General features: G+C 34.3%; 1 protein-coding gene across 2 annotated transcripts in view; it reads left to right on the top strand.

Moving 5' to 3' along the window:
- The window catches only part of DPP10 (dipeptidyl peptidase like 10), a 689,331-nt gene that overhangs the window by 648,612 nt on the left and 25,409 nt on the right, over positions 1–15,310 (top strand). The window lies entirely within an intron of this gene.

Genomic DNA, 15,310 nt, shown 5'->3' with positions numbered 1-15,310 from the left:
TACCAAAATTTGTCCTAGTTTGCTAATGCTGCAGAATGCAAAACACCAGAGATGGATTGGCTTTTATAAAATGGGGATTTATTTCGCTACACAGTTACAGTCTTAAGGCCACAAAGCGTCCAAGGCAACACATCAGCAATCGGGTACCCTCACTAGAGGATGGCCAATGGCCTCCGGAAAACCTCTGTTAGCTAGGAAGGCAGCTGGCATCTGCTCCAAAGCTCCGGCCTCAAAACGGCTTTCTCCCAGGACGTTCCTTTCTAGCAAGCTTGCTTCTCTTCAAAACATCACTCCCAGCTGCACTCCTTCAGTCTCTTTGAGTCAGCATGTTTTATATGGCTCCACTGATCAAGGCCCACCCTGAATGGGTGGGGTCACACCTCCATGGGAGTATCCCACCAAAGTCACCACCCACAGCTGGGTGGGGCACATTCCAAGCAAATCTAACCAGCACCAAAAGTCTGTCCCACAAGACTACATCAAAGATAATGGCGTTTGGGGGACAAAATACATTCAAACCAGCACAGTAGGAAAACAGACATCATATAGATATGGCACTGTAAGGTTGTTAAGATGAAAGGAAGAAGGAGACCTTGCTTACTCTAGAGACAAAGCAAATTATTGGTCTTCATGGACTTAAACGTACTATATTTTCTATTGTTCATAAGTGAACCCAGAGATCCATGACATGTAATAACAGGTAATTTTACAGAAGCATTAATTTTAGTTGTTCACAGTGACACGTGGATGTATAAACAGCCACTGAACAAATGAGTAAAATATAAGTCAACCCAAACTACCACCACCACCCCCCATCCGCACCCCCCACTCCAAACACCTTGGCTTTGCTGTCCTCTGTTCGCATTGCCAGTAATTTTTAAGGTCTCAATAAAAAGATTTTTCATGAACAACGCTGCCCCAACATCAGTGCACACAAATAGATCAATGAAAGTCTATTAGTGAGAATAGTCATTAGTGAAAAAAATGAAAAGATACTAGTGAAAAAAAATGAAAATGTCTCAGAGTGATCATTCTTAGGAGATAGGAACTATGGACACATCAAAACGTACATATAGTGGAAAACATTTTACTCCTTAGTGCTGCTGATGAATGTAGTAATTGAAGGACTCAGGGCTTATGTGTTTCAGGGTTCTACTTACTAGACCCATAAATAAGTATAAAAGACTGCCAACCATGAAACGACAAACTGAACCACAAGGCAACAAAGACATTTATTTGGGGTCTTAGAATTGCAATTTGGGGAGAACAGATTCAGATAGCATCTCAAACCCTGTCCTGTCTTAGCATTTCCAGGCAAGGGTTTTAAAGGATTTTTAAAGAAAAGGAATATTAGATGAGTTGTTTGTAGTTGGTGGATATTTGGGGTACTCTCAAAATTCTTCAGGGTAAAAGTTTGCAAAGTTCTTTTTTTTTTTTCACTTTCACATTTTTTATTGTGTTTATTTTTTAATGCATTTTTTATTGTGAACTTATATATACATAACAGTGATAAATATCAAGGTCTAATTAAACAAGTAGTTAGAGAACAAACTTCAAAGAATGTCATGGGTTACAGTTCCACAACTTCCACTATTTCATGATTGTAAAATATAACATACATACAGAAAGGTGTTAACTTTCAGTGTACAGCTCAACAAGCAGTTATATAGGTAGTTTCAAAAATTGTTATGGATTACGGTTCTACAGTTTCATTTCTTTTATTATTATGCAATATAGGGTATATACAGAAAGGTGAAGACTTTCAAAGCACAATTCAATAAGTGGCTATGAGCAAATTTCAAAGGATGTTATAGTTTATAGTTCCATCATGTAATTTACCTCCTTCCAGCTATTCCAACACCCCAGCATCAATATATAGATACACATATTTATATGAAGTTTCACTATTCATAGACCTTTGTTAAATCTTACCTTGTTTGTTACTACCCCTTCCTATCACTTAATCTTTTTCTCTATCTTCCGGGATGTCTAGGCCGTGAGCACCCTAACTTGTTCATATTGAAAGGGGGTGTTGACAGTATAGGAAAGGGGGCTGCATCTGATTGTTGTTCTTACAGAGCCTGTTGCTTCTGGGTTTTAGGACTTGTCTGGCATAGGAACACTGGTGGATTTAAGTTTCTGAGAGAGAAAACTTAGTGAGTGAATGTTTTAGAGAATCTCAGGTAAGAACCTAGGTATTTGGGGACCACTTTTGGTAAGGTCATGGCATACTGCGGCCATTTGGGATGTCTAGCTTGAGCTTGCATAAGAGAAACCTCCAGGATAGCCTCTCGACTCTGGGATCTCTCAGCCACTGTGACCTCAGCTTGTTACCTTTCCTTTTCCCCCTTTTGGTCAAGTAGGCATTTTCAATCCCTCACTGCCAGGGCTAGGCTCATTCCTAGGAGTCATGTCCCAGAGCTCTTTATCTTGGGATTTGTTTACAGTGTCCCAATCTCTTTAAAGTTTTGAGGAACACTGCTGCTTGAGGTTTTGCATACTTGGGCAGTTTGTGATACCTGGCTGAGATTTGCATACGAATGACCTCCCAACTCACATTAAATCTCTTAGCCATAGTAACTATTCTATTTCTTTTTACAAGATCAAATGAGCTATACAAACAGTCATTCTTGTGAACATTTAGAGAAAATTCAGAGGGTTGTAAAATGCCTCATGGGAAAAATGGGACATGAAGTGGATGATGACCATGATTCAGCAGGTAGAGGGGAAGGAGAATAGTCTCATGCAAATGCACAATGTCAATAGTAAGGAGAGCATGTTTGGAAAACATGAAATGAAATAATTGATTGTAATTAAGGCTCATATGAGGAAATGCTGATGGTGGGGAATAAGACTGAGAGGAAAGCTGGGCACAGGCCTCAGAGAGTCCTCTATAGGAAGCACCGAAATTTGGGTTTTGGTCTATAGACATGGGGGAATATAACTCTAGGTGTCAGCTTTAGAAGTCCAAAAACCTGCCTTTATCACTGTATGGGGAATTGATTTGTCTCAGGGCAACTGACTGGCAAACTAGACATACACCAGACTATTATAGGATATAAACAGATGCAAACATAAGTGGATTGATTTTAAATGGGGGAAATGTTCCATTTCAGTTAACCAAATATGCATATATGTTACTGAATTATTAATTAGAAGATGAATTTCTGATCATATATAGTAACACTGTTAGCCTTGAGGATAACGACCATCCAGGTCTGATAATATACCATCCAGCTCTTTAAAGATCCTGTATTTTTTTTTCTTGGACTGTACTTATTTGATTAAATTGTCATTATTTTTAGGATTTCTTCTCCATTTCACCCGATTTTTCAAGTATATTTGCAAATAGTAATAGATACTATCCCCTTATCTGTGTAATCACCTCCCTAGAGATAGCAGTATCCCATTTGATTCTCAGTATTATTTGTCAGTGCCCTCCTATTTTTCCTAGAGCATTCCCTTATTCCCATTTCATGCAGAGCTTTACTGCCCTTGCCCTCCCCTCTCTATCTTGCCCTCCCCCCCCATCCCCTTCCTTTTCAAAGAACCATCTTCTGGGCTTGGTGTTCTGCTCTATTCATCTCTTTCATTCTTTATACTCTTATTATTTCTAGTCTTCTACTTTTTAAAATATATTGTTCTTAAATTACTAAATTGACCATCTAGTTGTTTTTTTTAGCAGTCTTCTTTTAAAATATAAGCATTTGAGTTATAATTCCCTTTGAGAATGAACTCTCTCAGGTACATCCCACTAGTAATTATATGTGGTATTTTAATTAACATTTAGTATAAGGATTCATTGACTTCCAGGGTAAGTCTATGCCCTCTGAACTGTTTTTATTACTTTTATTCCAGATTAAATGAAGGGATTTTTGTTACCATTCTGTTACTGACTGATTGTAATTGAATTGCAGTTAGAGAATTGGTCTGTGTAACAGAAATCCTTTGAAATATTTATCAGCTGATTTATGCCCTAGGAAGGAAATAATATAAAACTTCCATGTGTGCTTAAAAATTGTGGTATTGCATGCATGTCCATTTAATCAAACTTGTCCATCATGACATTCAAATTAGAAATTTATTTAATGATTCATTTTGTCTCTAATTTATGATAGAGGTGTATTAAAATATCCTGGTACTTTCTTGATAATCCAAATGTCATGAATCTTTAGAGTTCCTTATTTTACCTAAAAACTGGTGAATACTGAAATATATAGCTATATCTATATATCTATATCTATCTATATGTATATATATCCCATTATAATGCAGAATGGTTTAGTTTCTCCTTAATTTACACACACACTCCCCACCCCCGGAGGCTCTGTCTTCTGCATTGTAGGATGTTTAGCAACTAGCAACAACCCTGTGAAGATGCCCCCCACACCCCTCAAATCTGGGTTCGTTGCTTGGTGCAGCTTAATGCACAGACACATCAAACAGGCTGTGAAGGAAAAGGAACTTTTATTTATGCCAGTGGGAGGGTAGGGGGAGCTTCCCAAATCATACTGATATTTGGGTGGGTTGCTTTTATACATGTTGGAGACAAAGAAAGATAATCATTTTGGGTAACAAGTAACAGGGGTCTGGAGAACTTCATTAGTTCCTTATCTCAGTTATTTACTACTTCCTTTAGGATTTACATCCTCTAAGATACCTGGAGCCTGGTGTCTCCAAATCCAGGGTGATAGATGAAAGAACTCAAACAACAGTGATTAATGTACAGCCCAACTGATGCCTATTCATGTCTGGGTGCATGCTTTACATATTGCTCCTCTGTGAGACTAAACTCAAATATACAGCTTGTTTACCATTTTAAGGTTACATTTGAAATCCTAACTCTACACTTGCCCTCTTGCCAATAGATGCTGGAAGCACCATCCCTCACACACCAGTCTGGAAAACCAAAAAGTCAGGCATTGCCAAATATCCACTTAGGGGCAAAATCATTCCTGGTTAAGAACCACTGCGTCTGGTTGAAAGCAAGCACCATATTGTCCTAAATACTCTAATTATATATTGAATATTTTTTTCTTCTTTTTTTAACACAACTTGTTTATTGACCATTAATGTTGCATAAAAGATGCTATCATTTAAGGCTTACTAAATTGCAGAAAGCATATTATAATCACAAACATACCCCCCATTTTAGTTTTGTTTTTTTTTTCTTTTTTTTTGACATATAATTCACATACTGTCAACTGAGAAACAAATTAAGCTGCAAGGCAAAAAAGCCATTTATTTGGGGATTTAGAATTGCAATTTGGGGATCACAGATTCAGGTAGCAGCCCAAATTGTGTCCTGTCTTGACATTTCCAGGCAACGGTTTTTAAAGGAAAAGAAGAGTATGAAAGTTGTTTGTGGTTGGTAGATATTTGGGTACTCTAATTGTCTTTCAGGTTAGATAGCTAACTGCTTTATCTTGTAGTTTCTTTTATGGTGGAGATATCCTTGGGGTTTTGAGGAACATTGTTGCTTGAGGCTTTGCATAATTCCCCAGCTTGGGATATCTGGCTGAGACCTGTGTAAGAGTTACCTCCAGAAAGACCTCCCGACTCCATTTTGAATCTCTTAGCCATAGTAACTTTTTTTTTTTTTAAACAATACCATAAAATTAACCCTTATTAGTTACCTTGTAATAAGGTAGTATAAGTCCTTCCATCTTGTTTTTTTTTTTTTTTTCAAAATTGTTTTATCTAGGTAGATATTGCATTTCTATATAAATTTTAGAATTAGCTTGCCAATTTCAACAGAATAGACTGCTGGGATTTTGATTGGAATTATACTGAATCTTTAGACCAATTAGGGCTAACTTAGACTTAAACAATATTGAATCTTTCATATTTAGTTATTTTAAGGTTATTTTTCTTTGGTGCTTTATAGTCAATCCAAAATATGTCTAGTTATGGAAATCATTTCTGCTTGGGTTTTGTTTGGCTTTGTGAATCTGTGCTTGGGCATCAATTCAGCATCAGTTTTCTATCGGTATATTGCCTCCTTAATCTCTAAACTACTTAAACCCTTATTAAAGATACATTAAATTCACTTTATCATTCTTATTTTACAAATTTTTCCCATGTATTGCATTACTTTGTCTTTCTGTACTTCATTCTATGTAAGTCCCATGCATCTATACAGTAATATTTCCCTCTCCATGTATGATTAATCTGCTTTTCTATATTCATTGAATTTTAAACTTTGAATATCTGTGTTACTAGAAATTTTACTGGGCATTCTTTTCGTAAAAAAGCATATATATATTTTGTCTCTTTCCTTTTCCAGTGTTTTCAAATGTGTATTACTTTAAGTATATTCTGCATTGCTATTTGATATTTCACATCTGATTAAATGCATATATAATGCCTTTGGAATCTGTTTCTCTTGTCTGGTCTGTTGTTTCTGCTGGCTCTCACTCAGTGACTTTTTTTCTTTTTTTTTTTTAACCCCTGATGTTTATATATTTATTTAACTGTGAGCTTATCATTCTTGGAATGTTATCTATGGGAATTTTTTAAGGTTTGTAGTGCAGTTACATGTTTATATTATATTTTAACATTTTGCATATTTCTTTTAGGTTTAGTTTTTCTTTAATCACACTTGTATGGTAAATTTGTAAGCAAACCTGGGTGTAGGTTTATAGTTCAAATTTGTAGTCAAGATTATTTTTTTTTCCTTAACAATACAAGTTCATGAAAGAGAAACAAACAAAACCTATTTACCAGTTCCTTTTGTGCAGCATGTTTATCTCTTGTCTTCTTCAGACAATCCTTTGGGGAACCCACCTCTATCCAGAGTGTCTCTTTAGATACATTGAGTGGAGTTTATGCATTTTTTTCCTCCACCATTCACTGAGAAAGCTATCATAACTCAAGCTCAATATCACTAGAAAGAGAGGGAAAAAATACCGGTTTTAAGCTTGTTTATCTTCAAGGTTTCCTAATTTCCATTTGTCTTTGGCCTCTGTGGATTTATCACTTTTATGCCAGTTCAGAATCACATTTACAATTGTTTTTATTTGTTGTTTTAGTTTCGCTGTACTTTTTCTTTTTCTTTCTCTTAGCCACTGCTTTAGATTTTTAATTTTTTGTTTTATGTTTTGTTTTGTTTTGATTGAGGGATCATTTGAAGTATCCATTTCACCAATGCTGGAAATGGAATTGTCATGAGTATATAAAGGCCATCAGTGAGTGTAAAGCAGGGTTTGCTAGTAGATTCCAGGCTGATTTAGACTTCAATGGGAAAAATGTATTGTGATTCATTTGAGATGTTCCCTCTGGAAAAATAAGGATTGGTGACAGCATGAGGGTCAGGTGTTTCCCATCTCTGATCAACTTCTTTCCTTTATATTCACTAATATTTGATTGAATTTCCAGGTTCTGCTTTGTCTCCTTTGGACCTAAGATCCAGCCAGTTTTTGTGGTGATTATATCTCTATCCTTTCATCCATCCATCCAACCTTCCATCCATCCATCCCTATATCTTTATATATGCATCTGTATCTGTAACTAGTTTGCTAGCCAATTAACTAATTTCATCCATTGTAATTGACTTTGTTGGGAGAAACTACAAATTAATTTACAAATAATTTACAAATATTTACAAATTAATTTACAAATATTGAAGTACATCTCCCAGTTGATTTTTATAAAGCTGAAATAGTGAACTCCAAGAAACCGATCAATATTTTTTGTTCTATGTATAATTTGTGCCAGTTTAACCTTCTGGAATTTAGAAAACAATTCTAAACTATGCTCTCTAACCATGTAATTTGATTAAGGAATAGGAAGGTAATATTTCAAATGCTTTTTTTCAGTCAACTGAAATATGTATTTTTAGACTACACTGTTACCTGTTTTATATTACTTGTTTAAATGTTAGACTGTAAGCACCCACAAAGCACTGATTACATGAATATATTGCCTTCTAAAACTATAAAACAGGTAAAAGAGGAAAAGGAGAGAGACAAACCTCAGCCAGCATAGAAACACCATTTGGCTTTTTATATCCAGTTTACATCATTAAGTATTCCGCTGTAAACCTAACTGTACTGAAGTTTGAGTATTACTTAAAATGATCTTAAGGATATTTCAAATGTTATTTATTGCTTCAACTTTGTTTTCTATAATTAAATTAAGCTGGAATTCTTTTTGGTGATAACTATGCCTTCCACCTTTCTACCTGAGTGTCTTTTTTCATGAATTTTTATTTCTCATAAGAGATACAAGTTCATATATTGCTTTTATAATTCCATCTCTTCTTCAGGCCCAACTCAAATGTCCCTTCCTCCATGAAGCATTCTCTAGATCTCTCCCACTAGAAAAGCATCATTGCATTATTCTCTTCTGAACAGTTTGCCCTGTATTATACATTATGCCATATATTATATGTGCTTTTTTGTTTCATTTCCTATTCTAGCCTATAATCCTTGCCAGGGTACTTATGTTGTATTTGAATTAAAAGCATCTCATGCTCTTTCCCAAATCAGAAATTTCCTTTCCCTCCAGATATTTAAACCTTGTTTTTTTTCAAACCTCCATTCAAACTTTGTCTTCCTTAAAGACTTTAATTAAATTTCAGCCCATGAATGTTCTTACCAATGTCAATTAGGTCAAGTTGATTGAACATATTTTTTATGTTTTTTATAGTTTACTGATTTTCTGTCTTCTATCAATTAATGAGAGGGGATTGTTGAAATCTGACTACAAGTATCAATTTGCCTTTTCCTCCTTTTACTTCTATCAGTTTTTTTCTTGATGTATTTCAAAGCTCTTTTATCACATGTGTAGACATTTGGGATTGTTATGTCTGCTTGATTAACTGACCCCTTAATCATTAAGGAATGGCCCTCTTTACCTCTGGTCATATTCTTGGCTTTGAAATCTACTTTGTCTGATGTTGATATAGGCACTCCAGCTATCTTTTGATTAGAATTAACATGTTATATTTTATTCATTCTTTCACTATTAACTTATTCATGTATTTATATTTAAAATATATTTCTTGTAGGCAGGATATAGTTGGCTTTTAACTTTTTAATCCAATTTGTCAGTGTGTGCATTTTATTTGGTTGGTTAAACCATTTGCCTTTAATATGATTACTGATACGGTTGCATGTAAACCTCTCATCTTGCCATTCACTTTCTATTTTTTTTCATTTGTTCTTTGTCCTTTTTTTTATTTTTCTAACTTCTTTTGTATAAAAATATTTTTATGAATAAATTTTAACCCCATTAGTTGATTAGTAATTTTAACTCTTCTATTTATCAGATAGTTGCTTTAGGGCTTAGAGTATACAATTTGAATTGATTACAATTACCTGTCTGTGATATTATCTCACTTTATATATATCTAGTATAAAAAACTTACAACAGTATATTTCCATTTTCCCCCACCCTTAGCCTTTATGCTATTGTTGTCATACATTTTAATGCTACATGTTAAAATCCCAAAATGCATTGCTATCATTTTTGCATTGAAATGCCAGTTACTTGAAAGAGATTTATATACTTTTTAAAAATTTTTATATTGCCCATCTAATAACCATTTCCAGTATTCTTCATTCCTTTGTCATAAATCTCAAATTCCATCTCATATTTTTCCTTCTACCTGAAAACCATCTTTTTTGTTTTTTTTTTGTTTTACTGTATGTCTCATAGTAATGAATACATTCAGGTGTAACAATTTTTTTGTTTGTTTCTTTTTGTCTGTATTTATTACTCATCTACCCATAAACTGGATGAATGAGTGTCAGTCACAGGGTTTTTACAATCACATGGTCACAAGATAAAAGCTATATAGTTATACAATCATTATCAAAGATCAAGGCTACTGCCACCTTGACAGGTGAACTCGCTGCCCTCACCCCTACGTGGAACCTGACTCCCAGGGGTGGAAATCTCCCTGGCAATGCAGAATATGACTCCTGGGGATGAATCTGGACCCAGCTTCGTGGGACTGAGAGTATCTTCTTGACCAAAAGGGGGATGCAAAATGAGACAAAATAGTTTCAGTGGCTGAGAGATTTCAAATGAAGTCGAGAGGTCACACTGGTGGACATTCTTATGCACTATATAGATAACACCTCTTAGGTTTTAATGTATTGGAATAGCTAGAAGTAAATACCTGAAACTACCAAACTCCAACCCAACAGTCTGGACTCCTGAAGACAATTATATAATAATGTAGATTACAAGGGGTGACAGTGTGATTGTGAAGACCTTGTGGATCACACCCCCTTTATCCGGTGTATGGATGAGTGGAAAAATGGGGTGGGATGGGGGGGATAGTTTGGGTGTTCTTTTTTCACTTTTATTTTTTATTCTTGTTCTGGTTCTTTCTGATGATGTAAGGAAAATGTTCAGAGATAGATTGTGGTGATGAACGCATAACTATGTGATCATACTGTGGAGAGTTGATTGTATACCATGGATGATTGTATGGTGTGTGAATGTATTTCAATAAAACTGAATTAAAAAAAAAAAGATCAAGGCTACTGGATTGCAGTTCAAGAATTTCAGGTATTTCCTTCTTGCTATTTAATACACTGGAAACTAAAAAGAAATATCTATATAATGAGTCAGTAGTCATAACCATCTGTTAAATCCTAATTTTTCAGTTACACCTCCTCACTCTCCTTTGATCATTCTCTTAATCTTCAGGGATATATGGGCAAAGACCTTTCTAACTTCTTTGTGCTGGAAAGGGGTGTTGACCTTATGGGGTAGAGGAATGAAACTGGTTGAAACTGGTTGATGTTCTTGGAGAGACTGGTACCTCTGGGTTTCAGGACTTATCTGGCATAGAAGCCATCTGGAGACTTTAAGTTTCTAAAAAAGTCAACTTACTAAGAAAACTTTTATGGAATATTAGAGCCCAGGCTATTCTTTAGGGTTTTCAGGAATACTGTTGGTTGGGGCTTGGCATACTGTGGCAATTTTGCAATACCTGTCTGAAGCTCACATAACAGTAACCTCCAGAAGAGCCTCTTGATTCTTTTTGAAATCTCTCAGCCACTGAAACTAATTTGTTTCATTTCTTTTCCCCCTTTTGGTCAAGAAGGTTTTCTAAATCCCATGATACCAGGACCAGGCTCATCCCTGGGAGTCATGTCCCACATAGGGAAGAGGGTAGTGAGCTTATTTGCAAAATTAGCTTAGAGAGGCCATATCTGAGCAACAAAAGAGGTTCTCTAGGGGGTGACTCTTAGGCATAGTTATAAGTAGGCTTTGCATCTCTCCTTTGCAGAAATAAGTTTCATAAGGGCAAGCAGATCAAGGGCTTGGCTTAGTAAATTGGGAGTTCCTAATGCTTAAGAGAATATTAGGAATTCTCCAGGTGGGGAAGTTTAACAGTTCCACATTTTTCCTTCATCCCTCAAATGGGACTTTGCAAATACTTTTTTTTTTATTTTCTGCCCAAAATACTCTGGAATGTTTCAGGGTATTACATTAGCCTGTACAGAATAACAAGATCTCATTCCCTATTCTAGGTCCTCTGTAATTATGTTGTTTAAACACCTTAAAGATATTTTTGTTGGGCAAAGAATTCTAGGTTGACAATTTTTTTCCTGTTCATATTTAAAGATGTTTATCCACTGACTTATGGATAAGAAATATGCCACATTCTCTACTTTGTTCCTCCGTTTGAAATGTGTCTTTTATCTTCAAATGCTTTTTGTAATTTCTATTTATGATTTATTTTAAGCAATTTGAATATGATGTACTTTGGTGTCGTTTTCTTCATGTGTCTTTTGTTGTTCAGGTGCATTGAGCTTCTTGGATCACTAGGTTTAGTGTTTTCATTAAATTTGGAAAATTTTCACTTACCATAACTTCAATTTTTTCCAAATACCTATGTATTAGGCCACTTTACATTGTCCTTAAGCTCATTAATGCTCTGTTAATTTTTAAGCTTTATTTTTTTCTCTTCTAGGCAGCAGTCTTAGGGCTGACTTGTTGATTCTGTGTCTTTCAGGGATCACTGTCCTTTCTTGAGCCAAGTCCAACATCTTGACAACTGCTGTTTCATATATTTTGTCAATATTTTTAGTTGTTTCACATTGAAGGATAAATCTGGTTTCTGTTACTCCACCATAACAGAACTGAAATTCCTAAATAAAATTAAATTTTGTTATTAACCAATTTATAATTCTCTTTTTGAATTGCCCACTTATACATGTATGAAAGCTTAGTTTATAATGGTTTCTGATACACATGAACTAGTATTTTTCTTTATTCACTTTGAGATTTTTATGTACTAATGATAGCAATTCTTTCCCACAGTTTGAAATATATCCTTTTTGTTGATTGCCATTTTATTTGGTTATGATACTTCAAAAAATTTTTAAACTTTTTATTTTCGTTTTACAAAATCTCAAATTCTTTCATGATTTCTTCCAATGATTTCATTTTTAGTAAATCTCATTTTTACTAAAAGGCAAAACAAGGTTTTTTTTTTTTTTAATGTTTTCTCTTTAGTTTATCCATTTTTGGGTGAGGCAGAAGGAGTTATATGACACTTATAATGTATGGTGAGGATCTATTTATTTAACTTCAAATAGCTAGTTCTCCCCAGTTCTAAGGACTGAGTAAATCATCCTTAAGTTCTCAAATATTCCTGAGCTTATTTCTTATGTGTTCTCCTTGTTTGTTCTTTTTCCAATCTTACATAGTTTTTGAAGTATAACATGTTTAATAATAATAATAATACACTTTAATATTTATTAAAGTGATTTCCCACCCTTCACTTTTATTTTTCAAAATATTCTTGGAATTCTCCACTTTTCAAATTTTTCCAAAATATCCAGTTGGAATTTTTAATAATAATTTTATTAAAACAATCCATGAATGAATCTGAGAATTAAAATTTTCACAACTTGTAGCTTTCATCTGAATAACACAGTATATCCATTTTTTTCAATACTTCTTCTATATCTTTCAGTAGAATTTTATGGTATTCTTTCTCCCACTGTTTTTCTTTCTAATTTTCATTGTGATTGGCAGTCTTTTTCTCAGTGTTATTTTCTATCTGGTTTGCTCAAATAATGGAAAGTGAATAATGTTAGCTATTTAGCTTTTAATTTACCATATGGTAATTACTCCAGAAATAATAATTGGTATGACTTACATTTATTCTCCTGACTGAACACTTCTGGGCATTTAGGTATGAACAACTATCCTCGGTACCTAAGCACATATAAAGCATTATAATTTTCATTTCCAATCTGTTGGACAATTGCATGTACATTATAATAAGAAAATCCTGGAAGCAAATTTTTTCTCATCTATCCTTTTTAAAAAAAGACAAGAATTAAAGATCCTATAATTATCATATCTAGAAGTGATATTGCTATGATGACCAGTCAGCATTGATAGGGAATAAAATTAATTCAACAAATTTGTATTGAATGTGTACTATGTGCCAAGCAGTGTTCAAGGTGCTAAACATATAGCAGTGCACAAAATATAAATAAAATATTCCTATCTTCTTAGGTTTATAATGCAGTGAGGGGAGAGAGATGAAAATCAAATAAAAAGTAGTAAAATATATCAGATGTCAGATGGCGGCAGTGAAGAAAAATAATGTGGGGAGATGATGGAGGCAAAAAAAAGATGAGTTTGCAATTTTAAATAGGAGATAAGGGACAGTTTCACTGAAGAGATAATATTTGAGCAAAAACAAGGGAATTGAGGGACAAGAAATATGGACATCTGAGGGAGATAATTTAAAAATATGAATGAATAAAGAAGTTTCTTAAAACTTTACTTACCACAGGTAATTATTCATCCTTTATAGTTTTGCATATTCTCAAATGAAGCAAATCTGAGCCACTTCTGGGGTTTGAAACTTGTAATATATATAATCTGAAGAAAGAAATCAAGGCAGGGCTATAAGGATTGCAATAAATTTTAAACATTTACATTAAACAAATTAAGAGTTTTAGTGCAAAATACAATGCAACCAAATTGTTTAATTTGTAAAATTAATAGGATTTTTATTTTATATCTGTTCACTGTTTAAGTAAGTGATGTGGTTCAGTGAGAACGCATCTAAGTTTGAAGAAAGAAGCTCCTTTTTTCCCCCAGTTCTGTCAGTATATCGTTTTAACTATATTCATAAACTCAACTGAAGATTATTTCAAAATTCATTTGAAGTTTATCTCAAAACATGGGACTCTGAAAAATGTAAGGCCTTATTAGAATGGCACCACAGCCCCATCCCCTGTTCCCATAAATCCTTCTATTTAATTTTGAGTTATTCATTATTAACTTTAATTGAATTATTAATTTTGATTCTAGTAGGGTTTTTTAAGGAAGAAAATTTCCAAGAAACATTTCAATCCATAGGTCTACTAAATAAATTTTTTATAATAATAAGATAAATGTGCTAAAATTTTATAAACAATGCTAAAGTGCTTTGCACTTGGAAATGACAAACCAATTGTAATGACTGGGAAAACCATTAAAATGTTAGCATCAGTGTAACAGAGCAGTCTGTTTTTAATATAAATCAAATAAAAAACATCCTCTAATTGCAGAGGCCCAATTTTTGGAATCAACCTGAAATACGAGTTGTTTTGAAAAGTAAAATCACCATGTTTACATCTACTTAAAGCTTAGACTCTGATTCTAGCCCCCTTCCAGAATATATTTTCCGAGAACTCCTTCACGAGCTCCTCTTGTACTCAAGTGAATAAATATAAATGGTAGAGAGAAAGTTGAGCAATTAAAATTTAATGTATTCTAATTCCCGCATGTGTTGATCTTCTTTTAAAAACTGAAGTTATTTCTCTCAAATCAAATTTAAGCAACATTTTGGATTTGGTTTTTAAATGCTATAGACAAAATGTTAGTCAACAGCTTCCCCTATTATTAAGTCCTAGAGAATATTTAACTTCATTAAATTCCAAAGTGTCATATTAAAAGAAAATAGTAAAATACAACTCCTTGTGCCTCAGCTGTGAGTCACAGCCCTGGCTTCACCTTAGAATCACATGGGGAGATAAATCTGGTACCCAGTTCCCATGGATTCTGATTGAATTGTTTTAGGGGGCATTGGTAATTTTTTTAAAACCCACTGGTCTATGAAAGGCTGGCTGGAGCTAGGAAGAGGTTTCTAGTAGATATCTTTATTATATTGTTATCCTACTCAAATGTGGGCCAGCAGTCTAGGCATCCCCAGGAGCTTGTTGAAACTGCTGTATCTTAGGGCCCTCCCAGATCTCCTGGATCAGAACCTATATTTTGACAAGATTCCCAAGTGACTTGAACGCACTTTCAATTAGAGAGGCCTTGTTCCAGGATCTGT

This window comes from Choloepus didactylus, chromosome 9 (genome assembly GCF_015220235.1).
Source record: "Choloepus didactylus isolate mChoDid1 chromosome 9, mChoDid1.pri, whole genome shotgun sequence".
Lineage (NCBI taxonomy): Eukaryota > Metazoa > Chordata > Mammalia > Pilosa > Megalonychidae > Choloepus > Choloepus didactylus.
The sequence above is the reverse complement of the archived record's forward strand: the minus strand, read 5'-3'. Positions and strand labels throughout refer to the sequence as shown.